This window comes from Marmota monax, unplaced genomic scaffold, assembly GCF_021218885.2.
Source record: "Marmota monax isolate L192 unplaced genomic scaffold, Marmota_monax_Labrador192_F-V1.1 WCK01_AAM20220418_F8-fsc00050, whole genome shotgun sequence".
Lineage (NCBI taxonomy): Eukaryota > Metazoa > Chordata > Mammalia > Rodentia > Sciuridae > Marmota > Marmota monax.
Genome location: NW_026694552.1, coordinates 2742905 through 2755791, shown reverse-complemented (window position 1 = coordinate 2755791; position 12887 = coordinate 2742905).

The following is a 12887-nucleotide window of genomic DNA, read 5'->3' as shown; positions in this document are numbered from 1 at the left end:
TACATTTTCCTGTGCTTTATCTATTTAAAAATGACACTGTGTAGGTTAATAGTGCACATAATCTTTCATTAAAATGCAACAATTTTCATAAGTGTGTGAATTTACAGTAACTTCCATATTAGTAGATTTCTCAGAAATTTGGGAGTGGCTGACTTGGAGGAAAACCATGGAAATGGGTAGTAAGTCTGATCATGGGCTTTTAAATTTGTAGCTACAGTCTCTTTTTCCTTCCCTTTTGTCTCATTCTTTTTTTTTTTCTATCCTACCTCAGCCCCAGATCCCATACTCTGAATCCCTGCTGCACTAGTACTGTCCACCTATACAGCTGAGGACTCAGAGGAAGGGAAGACCAGCAATGCCCCTGGGTTCACACAGCCCATGAATGCCTGAGCTAGAGCTAGCAATTATGTCTCCTCTCCCCGCACCTTGTCCTTCCCACCACATGGCTTACATCTCTCTAGCTACAATAGAGATCACTTGTCCCTGCTTCCAGCCAGAGTCCCAATAGTCAGGCCCAGGTCTCTTGAGTCCCATGATTGCATTTTCTCTGACTGCTGAGTCTCAGAAGGCTCTTAAGACTGGGAAGGCTTGGTGGGAGCAGGCCTTCTGGGTTGGAAACAAGCTTTGGAGAAGGATGACAGCCCCGACTAGCACTGGGCTCATCTCATGGCCACAAGCCTCCAGAGGTTCCATTCATCCTCCCGAGGCTCTGTGTGTCAGGGTCTCTGCCTCACAGCCCCTTTGGGGGCAGCTCCCATCCTGCCACTGCCTGTCTTCTGCCCTTGACTTTCTCTCTGGTTTAGCTCTGGGGGCCTGGGCCCAGTAGGTCCCTCCCACCCAGGGCTCTTAATGAGAAGTTTTGTCATGCCCAGGCAGCAAAGATGAATAATTCAGGGAAGGAAACCCAGGGAATGTTATTCTTTCAGAGAAGAGTCCCCTGACAGTGGGAGAGTCAGAGAACCACTGCATCTTATTATGGGAGGAATAGAGGGGTGATATGACAGCAGCAGAGGTCAGGGGCAGAAGAAAGGCCACACAGGAATCACTACAAGTGCTTGCTTTCACTATAGTGTTTTAAACAGAAATATGGTTGGAGACTAGAATTACCTTTTTAAAAGGATACTGTGGACTTTAGTGGGATGGATCAGATTTGACATTATTTGAAGGCTGAAAGAGCAGACAGGAGGCTCTTTCAATCATTCAGTTTTCAGTTGCAAAGAGAAGGAAAGATAGAAATGACAGGACTAGATATATGTCATGAAGGAAGAGTCTTAGATAATTCTTTGGTTTCTGAGCACTGTCATGCTAACTCTACCTTGTTAATATCTATTTTAAAATATATTTTTAGGTGTGCTCAAGGACCAGAGAGTTAAATCCAACCATTAATTGCTCTTCCCACACTATGGAAGGAATCTATGTCCTGGAACATACAAAATAGGCCATGTTTTGGGCCACAGGCAGTCATTTGTCACTACTTTCTAACTTTCCCTCCCCCAGGAACTTCATTGCTGTGGGATTTTCTGAAAATAATAAATCCCTGTTAATTCAATCTCAAATTACATTAGCTTCCTTTGCAACTTTGTCAATCTTCCTTCACTTTCTCCTTCCTTTCCTTCTTCTTTCCCTTTACTTTTACCTTTCTTAAACAGTTTTTGAATGCTTACCATATAACAGTCACTAAACTAGTATGCAAAGTGCTCAATACCATTTAAACCTCCTAGTTGGATTTCTCCTGTGTTAATCCTTGAATCCCCATCTTGTGCTATCACAAATAATCTATAGTAGATAAGGATAGGAGGCAATATTACTATATTCAATATAAGGCAGCTAATGCTGTGTGAATACATTTAGAGTGGTTAAATCAAATTGCATCTTGTTAGAGCTATCCTGTAGTTAAAATCTTTTAAAATGCTTTCTTACCCTAATTCTGGTAGCCTATATTTACGATCACTTTCAACTTTTGTTATCCACAGGAACAATATGCAATATTTTTATCTTTATCTAAGTAATCGATTATAAATTTTAATGGAATGGTCTCAAGAATAGAATTTTTTGATTAACATTAACCCACTAATTAACATTTTAGGTTATAATCATGAAACTTATAATAAACCAACATAATATATCATCAAGTAGTCAATGTTTTCCCATTTGATACTCAAGACTATCATGAAGAGAACTGGTTAAATCTCATCCTGAGGTCTAGCACAAAATCCTCTTACCACTTTGGCATAGAAGGGAACCTAGAGACCTTCAAAAATCTATTCCACATATGCATGTAACAATATAGGGCCAAAATACATGATGCAAAAAAAAACTGACAGAATTGACAGGAGAAACAGACAATTCAATAATAATAGTTGAATACCTCAATACCTGGCTTTCAATAATAGGCAGAATAATTTGATCAACAAGGAAACTGAAGAACCAACGAGAACTATATAGCAACTAGACCTAACAGGCGTTTATAAAAAAAAAAAAAAAAAAAAAAAAAAAAAAAAACTCCACCCCCAAAAAACAGAACTATGCATATTCTTTTCCAGTGCACAAGGCACATTCTCCAGGATAGATCTTATGTTAGGCCTCAGCACAAACCTTAATCAACTTAAAAGGACATATGTTATACAAAGAGTGTTATCTGGCCACAGTAGAATAAAATTAGAAATCAACAACAGAAGGGAATTTGGAAAATTTGCCAATATGTGGAAACTAAATAACACCCACCTAAATTACCAATAGATATAAGGAGAAATCAAAAGGAAAATTAGAAAATACTTTGAGATGAGTGAAGAAAATATGTCATGCCTAAACATAATGGATTCAGGAAAAAAAGTGCTCTGAGGGAAATTTATAGTTGTTACCACCTATGTTAAAATATAAGACTGGGAGCAGTGACATAATTCCTGTAATTCCAGCTATCAGGAAGTGAAGCAAGAGAATTGCATGTTCAAGGCCAACCTGGGCAATTTAGCAAGACCTTGTCTCAAAAAAAATTAATATAAATAAATAAATAAACGGCTGGGGATGTCTCTCTGTGGTAGGGCACCCCTGGCTTCAATCCCTAGTACCACGTTAAATAAATAAATAAATAAAATTTTTAGGATTGAATGATCTCAAATCCACAAACTAACTTTTCATCTTAAGAAAATAGAAAAAGGCCAAGCAGAGAGGAATTCCTATAATTCCAGCAACAGCAGGCTTAGACAGAAGGATCACAAATTCAAGGCCAGCTTCAACAACACAAGACTCTTCTAAGCAACTTAAAGAGACCTGTCTCAAAATAAAAAAAAAAAAAATTAAAAGGGTGGGGGATTTGGCTCAGTGGTAGAACACCCTTGGGTTCAATCCCTAGTACCAAAGGAAAAATAAGTAAAAAACGAAGAAAGAAGATAAAATGCATATCATGCAGAAAAAAATAGCAAAATTGTAACTATAGGGAATAGAAAAACAGAAAATCAATAAAACCAAGAGAAAGAAGAAAATAATAAAAATTAGAATGCAAGTAAATGAAACTGAGAATAGAAAAACAATAGATAAAATCAATGAATTCAATAGTTGGCTCTTTGAAAAGATCAACAAAATTGACAAAATTTTAGCTACGCCTACCAAGAAAAGAAAGATGACTCAACTTACAAAAGTAGGAATGAAAGATCATCTTTTTTAAAAAAAATATTTTTATTAGTTATTAATGGACCTTTATTTATTTGTTTGTATGTGGTGCTGAGAATCGAACCCAGAGCCTCACACATGCTAGGCAAGTGCTCTACCACTGAGCCACAGCCCCAGCCCCAAAAGATCATCTTAAATTGTTTGTTAAAAAAGATTATAGAGGAAACTATGAACAATTCTAGGTAATCAAACTTGATAATTAAGATGAAATTCCTATACAAGTGCCCAAACCAAAACTAACTAAAGAGAGAATTTAAGAGACTGAATTCGTAATTTTAAAATTTACCTAGTGGCATATGCCTGTAATCTCAGTGGATCAGGAAGCTGAGGCAGGAGGATCCTGAGGTCAAAGCCAGCCTCATAACTTAGTGTGAGGACATAAACAACTTAGTGAGATCCTATCTCAAAATAAAAAATAAAAATAAGGGCTGGGGTTGTGGCTCAGTGGTAGATCACTTGCCTAGCATCTGTGAGGTACTGGGTTCGATCCTCAGCACCACATATAAATAAATAAAAATAAAGGCCCATTGAAAACTAAAAAATATTTTAAAAATAAAAATAAAAAGGGCTGAGGATATAGCTCAGTGGTTGAGCGTCCCTGGGTTCAATGGGGATATCAAACAAACAACAACAAAAACAAATTAAAAAAAAAAAACACAAAAAAACCTTACCAAAAAAAAAAAATCCCAGGACTAGAAGGCATTACTACTCAATTACATTGACTTTTTAAGGACTAATACCAATCCTTCATAAGTCCTCCCTAAAACAGAGGGTAGAACTCTTCCCAGCTAATTATATGAGGCCAGTACTACTCATATATCAAAAGCAGATAAAGAAATATGAGAAAACAGAGGCCAATAGTCCTTATAAAGATATACACAGTCATTTTCATATCTTCATCAAAACAATAGAAAAAGGAGTCAAGCAACATAAAAAAGGATCATACACTATGAACAAATAGACGTTATCCCAGGAATGCAAAACTGGTTCATTTCTGAAAATTGATCAATGTGATACAGCATATTGATAGGATAAAGGGATAAAACATATCATCATCCTAAGAGATGATGAAATTGAACACCCTTTCATGATTAAAAAAATTCAACAAGCTAGAAATACAGGTAAATTCCTTAACCAGAAAATGGCGTCAATTAAAAGTCTACAGTTGGGCTTGGGTTGTGGCTCAGTGGTAGTGCACTTGCCTGGCATGTGTGAGGCACTGGGTTTGATCCTCAGCACCACATAAAAATAAATAATGATATTTAAAGATATTGTGTCCATATACAACTAAAAAACTATTTTTTTAAAAAAAAAGTCTAGGGTTGGGGCTATAGCTCAGTGGTAGAGTATCTGTCTCGCATGTGTGAGGCACTGGGTTTGATCCTCAGCACCACATAAAAGTGAATAAAGATATAAAAAAGTCTACAGCAAACATGCTTACCACGAGTGAAAGACTGAAAGCTTTCCTCCTATGATCAACAAAAAGACAAGCTGTCCACTCTCTCCAATTTTATTTGATATTGTAATAAAAATTTTATTTGATATTGTAATAAAAATTCTAACCAATTTAATTAGGCAAGATCAAGGAAAAAAGGCATCCAAATTGGAAAGGAAAATGTAGGATTATTTGTATTCACAAATGATAGTAATTATAAAAAAATTTTTAAAAATCACAAGGCTGGTGATTGGGATGTACTTCCAAGGTACAGTGCTATCTCTGGGTTTGATCTCTAGGACTGCAAAAAAAAAATCAAACAAAAACAAAGAAATCACAAAACTCTAAGCTATTATAGCAAATAAATCCAGCAAAGTTGCAGAATATAAGATCAACACATAAAATCACTCATATTTCTATATTCTGAAAATGAACAATCTAAAAAGGAAATTAAAAATCAAAAAGAAAAAATACTTACACATAAATTTAATAAAGTTAAGACTTCTATACAGAAAAATACAAAACTATTGAAAGAAATTAAAGAAAACCTAAGTAAATGAGTAAATGGAAAAACATCCTGTGCTCATGAATTGGAAGTCTCAATATTCTGATGGCAACACTACCCCAAATTGATCTATAGAATCACCACAATCCTTAGCAAAATTCCAGCTATCTTTTTTGGTAAAGATTGATAAGCTGATGTTGAAATCAATATGGAAATGGAAAGAATCCAGAATAGCTAAGACAATCTTGAAAAAGAACAAAGTTTGAGAATTCACTTCTTAATTTCAAAATTTGCTACAAAGCTACAGTAAGGAAGATATTGTGGTAATTACATAATAGTGAACATATAGATTAATGGAATAGACTTGAAAGCCCATAAATAAACCTTACATGTATTGACAGTTGACTTTCAACAAGGATGCAAAGATAACTGAATAGTGAAAGAAATCTTTTCAACAAATGATTCTGGGTTAACTGACTATTCATATGGAAAAGAATGAAATCAGATCCCTATTCACATTATATACAAAACTTAGATTAAAAATGGATAATAAAACTAGCCAGGTGCAGTGGCATGTGCCTGTAATCCCAGTGACTGGGAAAGCTGAGGCAGGTGGATCACAAGTTCAAAGAAAATCTCAGCAACTTATCAAGACTCTATCTCAAAATAAAATATAAAAAAGGGCTTGGGATGTGGTGATGGTTGAGTGCCCCTGGATTCAATCCCCAGGACCAATAATAATAATAATAATAACAACAACAACAACAGAACCTAAATGTTAGAATTAAAACTATAAAACTCTTAGAAGAAAAAATAAGTGAATACCTATGTGACCTTGAATTAGGCAATGGTTTGTTAGATCTGCTATCAAAAGCAAGAGCAACTAAGAAAAAATAGATAAATTAAACTTTATCAAAATTAAAGATATTTTCACCAGGAGAAAGTGAAAAAACAACTCAAAGAATGGGAGAAAATATTTGAAAACCATATTTCTGATAAGGAACTGGCAAATAAAGTATATAAAGCACTCCTAGAACTCAGTAATAGACAACCCAATTTTAAAATTACAGAATAGCCATCTCTGTAAATATATGCAATGGCCAATAAGCACATGAAAAGATGCCCAAGATCATTAGTAATTAGGGAAATGCAAATAGAAACCATAATGAGATATTGCTTCATACCCTCTGGGATGACTATAATCAAAAATTCAGATAGTATCAAATGTTGATGAGGATGTGGAGAAATTGGAACTTTCATACATTGCTGTTAGAAATGTATGATGTTGCAGTCATTGTGGAGAGAAGTCTGATAGTTTCTCAAAAAGTTAAACATAACTAGGTGTGGTAGCACATACCTATAAGCCCAACCACTCCAGAGGCTGAGGCAGGAGTATTTCAAGTTCAAAGCCAGCCTCAGCGATTTAGTGAAGCTCTACACAACTTAGGGAGATGCTGTATCAAGATAAAAAATAAAAAGGACTGGGGATGTGGCTCAGGGGTTAAGCATCCTTGAGCTCAATCCCCAGTACAAAAAAAATGTTAAACAAAATTGCCATATGTCTTAGTGATTCTGCTCTTAGGTATGTATCCAAGAGAATTGAAAATATTTTCTCTCAAAAACATATGCAGTAATGTTTATTGCAGCAATATTCATAATATCAAACAAGTGGGAAAACCCCAAATACACATTAACTGAAAAATAGACAAATTGTGGCATATCCATACAACAGAATGTATATTATTCAAAAGATGGAATATGTATTACTTGGCAATAAAAGGAATAAAGTACTGGCAGATGCTATGACAAGGATAGGCCTCAAAAATATTATGCGAAGGGAAAGTAACCAGTCACAAAAAAACATTTAGGGACTGGGGTTGTGGCTCAGCAGTAGAGCACTTGCCTAGCACCTGTGAGGCACTGGGTTTGATCCTCAGCACCACATAAAAATAGGTAAATAAAGGTATTGTGTCCAACTACGAATAAAAAATATTTTTAAAAAACCACTTAGGGCTGGGGATGTGGCTCAAGTGGTAGCGTGCTCGCCTGGCATGCGTGCGGCCCAGGTTCGATCCTCAGCACCATATATAAACAAAGATGTTGTGTCTGCTGAAAACTTAAAAAATAAATATTAAAAAATTTTTAAAAAACCCACTTAGTGTCTGGTGCTGTTTATATGAACTGTTCAGAATAGACAAATCCACAGAAAGTAGATTAATGGTTGCCTGGGGCTGAAAGGGTAGAAGCAAGAAAATGGAGAGTGACTGCTAATGGGTATAGTGATACAAAAGTTTTTAAATTGATTGTGGTGATGGTTGCACAATTCTGTGAGTCTACTAAATTTCATTGAATCGTACGCTTAGGGTCAATTGTTTGTGTGTAAATCACATATATTCATGAAGTTGTTAAAAAGTAAACCGTCAAACAATTCACAATAGCCAAGTTATGGAACCAGCCCAGGTGCCGGTCAACAGATGAATGGATCAAGAAAATGAGGTATATGTACAGAATGGAATAATACTCACCCATACAGAAGACTAAAATTATGGCATTTGCTGGTAAATGGATGAAACTGAAGAACATCATACTAAGTGAAATAAGCCAGACTCAGAAAGTCAAGGGTCAAGTGTTTGCTCTCATATACAGAAGCGAGATCAAAATAAAGGGAAAATGGGAGGATCCCATGAAAATAGATGGGAGATCAGTGGAGTAGAGGAAGGGGATTGGCGGGGGGGAGGAGGGAAGGAAAGAGGAAGCACTGGGGGCTGAGTGGAACAAATTATATTCAATGCACATATGGTTATGTCAAAATGAACCCCAATATTATATATATATGTGTGTGTATATATATATATATATATATATATATATATAACTAATAAAACCACTTTTAAAAGTAATATGTCACACATGGCCTCTTTAATGAGATTATTTTCACATCTAACTGCAAAGAAAAGCAGAGGCAAAGAACAACCTAGTCATTTCCCAGTAAAACAAAGGCTATATCTGAATTCATTCCTACACAGTGACTCCCTAGAATCCTATCCTTTTTACACTTGTAATGTATCAGAAATTTTATATTTCTAATCAGAAAAATATACCCTCAAAAGCAAAGGATATCATTCTAGGGCAACTGGGTTTTTTTTTTTGTTGTTGTTGTTGTTGTTTTTTCAGTTGCCCTAGAATGATATCCTTGTTGTTGTTGTTTGTTTAATTTGGAACTCAGGTTGCTCAGAATTTAATTGATCATATTCTTGAGTTCTGAGTAAATTTTCGTCATCATTCTGGGTAAGGTCTCCTGTCGTCAGTGCTGTTATCCTCTTCCCCCTCCTCCTTCTGTGATCCCTATTTACATTTCCTTCTTCTACCCTGAGCACCCACTTTATAGTATTTAATATAGTTCTTAAACATGCTGGTATCTGTGTCAATTATCTGCTGATATTTGTCTAGTATTTATTTTTTAGTTCTTTATTTTTTGATAAAACTTGCTCTGCATTTAGTGGCTACATAATTTGCACAGTATCATTTATGAAATGGGATTCTTCTTCACGGTGTGGACTGAGTGTTCCAAGTTCTGATTGCCTTGTCCTGTCCTGTAGCATTCTGTTCTTATTAATCTCACTTTAGGCTTGACATTACTCTCTCTGGGACAAACAGGATAGTTTTGTTACATAAAATGTTTTCTTTTATTTTAAAGAACTGCTCCTCACAATAAGATGTTTCTTATGCAGAAAAAAAAAACAAAACATTGATCAGTGTTTAAGTGCAGAGACTCTAGAATCTGACTACCTAGGTTTAAATCATAGTCTCACCATTTTTGGCTTGTAATTTGGTGATATATTTTAACTTATCTGTCCCATTTCTTCTTTAAAATTGGAATAATAGGGGCTGGGGATGTGGCTCAAGCGGTAGCGTGCTCGCCTGGCATGCGTGTGACCCGGGTTCGATCCTCAGCACCACATACAAACAAAGATGTTGTGTACGCCAAAAACTGAAAAATAAATATTGAAATTCTCTCTCTCTCTCTCTCTCTCTCTCTCTCTCTCTCTCTCTCCCTCTCTCTAAAAAAAAATAAAAAAAATAAAATTGGAATAATAACAATAGAATTATTATGAAAATTTTATGAGTTGAAATCTATAAAGTGTTAACAATGTTGGTACATAGTAAAAGTCATATGTGCTTATTGTTATTTATTTCCAGGTTATCAATCATATCTCAGGATCCTCTCATGAAACAATAATTTAGTCACACCAAGTATAGAAGCTGGGCTCAACAGTAAACAATCTTATATAGTTTCAGACAGGTTAGTTGTGGTTATTAGGAGTCCTGTAATTACTTAACAGGAATTGGACACTTGGAAACATGGTGGAACCAACTGATTAAAAACAAGTCTGAACAAGATTCTAGTAGGGGAATGGAGCAATAAGTGTGGTAATGACTTGAAATAGAGACAATCCTGAGTGGATACTCAGGCTGCAAGAATGGGATGCTGGTATCAAATAATAACAGTAAAACCCAGTACTGGAGACATCATTGTACTCAATTTGGAAGAAAGACTGAGGCAGAACCTATAATGGATTCATGTGTGGTAACCCTGTTTTAAAGCAATAATCGGCACAAGATATAGCTCAGTGGTAGAGCACTTACCAAGCATGCATGAGGCCCTGAGTTCAATCCCTAGTGTCACAAAAATAACTAACTAAATAAATAAACAACAATCCCCATTTTAAAATTTGTTGTTTATTTTGGGGTATCCGAGATTGAATCAGGGGCACTTGACCACTGAGCCACATCCCCAGCCCTATTTTGTATTTTATTTAGAGACAGGGTTTCACTGAATTGCTTAGCACCTCACTTTTTCTGAGGTGGCTTTGAACTAGCAATCCTCCTGCCTCAGCAACCTGAGCCACTGGGATTACAGGAGTGTGCCACCACGCCTGGCTAACAATCCTCATATCTTTTAGAATTGAAAATTATCGGGGCTGGGGTTGTGGCTCGGTGGTAGCACACTTGTCTGGCATGTGTGAGGCACTGGGTTCAATCCTCCGCACCACATAAAAATAAATAAATGAAATAAAGGTATTGTGTCTACCTACAATTTAAAAATATTTTTTAAAAATTATCTCTTATTTTACTTAACCTAAAACAATTAAAAATGCATGGCATGACTTTCAAAATTTAGCTGCATAAAAATCTTATTCACATCACTTTTCTGATACTTCTTAAAACAATTGAAGATACCCCAGGATGTTGAAAACAACTATGAGAATTATCTACTTTTCCTTTGGAAAGGAGGTAATGAGAAGTATCAAAATAGAGTAGACAAAGGGGAATAAAGGGAGGGATAGGATTGGAAAAGACAATGGAATGAACTGACATAACTTTCTTATGTTCATATATGAATATATCACAGTTTGGGGCTGGGGATGTGGCTCAAGCGGTAGCGCGCTCTCCTGGCATGCGTGCGGCCCGGGTTCGAGCCTCAGCACCACATACAAAGATGTTGTGTCCGCCAAAAACTAAAAAATAAATATTAAAAATTCTCTCTCTCTCTCTCTCTCTCTCTCTTTAAAAAAATATCACAGTGAATTTCTATATCATGTACCCATAATACCCATAAGGCTCTAATTTAAAAAATTACTATAAGTAAAAAGCAGAAAGATCAGTAGAGTAGAGGGAAAGGAACAGGAGAGGAAGGAGGGGAGAGGAAGAGGAAGTACTGGGGATTGAATAAGAACAAATTATATTCTATATTCAAATTATTTGTGTCAAAATAAATTCTTTATTTGGTGTCAAAATTAATTCTTTTATCATGTATTAAAAAGTTTTTAAAAGCCTTCCTCACGTATGGAAGTAAAAGCTTTGGGAATGCTGTCAGTCATTTGAATTCAATTTTATATCTATTTCTAGAGGTATTTGCCAGACAGGGTCTCTTTCACATTGAAGTATTAAAACGAGCAAAGATCCTGGAATTCTTATTAGGGCTGAAGTATCCAATATATCCTGATCTAGTTAAAAGAAGATGTTAATTCACCATACTTGAATCCATCTATTAACTTGCAGACCAAAACATATCTAAGCCCAGTATTTTAGGGTTTTTTGAATTCTAAAGTTTAAAGTGAGAGCTAGGAAAGAACGACCTTGAACTATTTTCTTTCTACTTCTTTCAATGCTGACTACCCTGTGTACCTCCATGGAAATGATAGTGGAAAGAGAAAAAGAACTCAACAAACAAGAGATTGTTTTGGAACTAACAGTTCAAAAACAGATTAAATTACTAACGTGAAGAATGTGTTTCTACCCTGCAAAAATTACAAAACACAGTTACATTAGTAATCACAATGACACTGTCTTACTCTACCACTCAAATAAAGCACCACTATTTTGGTACTGAGACTGAAGAGAAATGCCTCTCAGCTGGCTTTCTGGAAGTGTATAATGTAATGAGTGACTCACAAAACATGCCCATAGTAAACATAGCCACTGTTGTGTAGGATTGCTTTTTTAAAACACCCACTAAAGCTGGATATAAGGGCACATACCTGTAATCCCAGCTACCTGGGAGGCTGAGACAGGAGGATCCCAAGTTTGAGGCCAGCCTGGGCAACTTAGGGAGACCCTGTCTCAAATAAATAAAAAGGGCTGGGGATGTAGCACCATGGTGGAGCATTTGCCTAGCATGTGTGAGACTTCGGTTCAATCTCCAGTAAAACACACACACACACACACACACACACACACCTTTACTATACTACACTGACATAACAAAGCACAGAAATTCAGTAAAAATAATTCCATAGAGGCCATCATGGAGCCATTCAAGTGTGTTGCTATCTGTTTATCTGGCTTAAATCAGGAAGATACATTTAAATAAAAATATTTCCCAAGCTTTGATACTCTGTCTTCTTATGAGTAGGTTAGAAAAATGAAGGCATTTTTTAAGGAATTCCCATAGCCATCAAACATTAAGGATTGTCAGTAGAATGGATGAATGATGTATCTTCATATGTATGAGCATTAATAAATTTTAAATCATTTTAAAGTGCTACTGAATACTGATCATTACTGAAGCTGAGTGATGGTTATATGAGGTTCTATTTACTTCTGTGTGAGTTTAAAATTTCCTGTCAGAAAAAAGTTTTGTAGAGGGTTACAGAATTGATGGTAGATTTTAAGCATGTTCCCAACCAATGGATACTAGAAGTAAAGCCACTATTGTGGTAGAGGCCTGCTATAAGTGATCACCTTAGGGTTTTTTTGTACTCAAAATCATTTAGA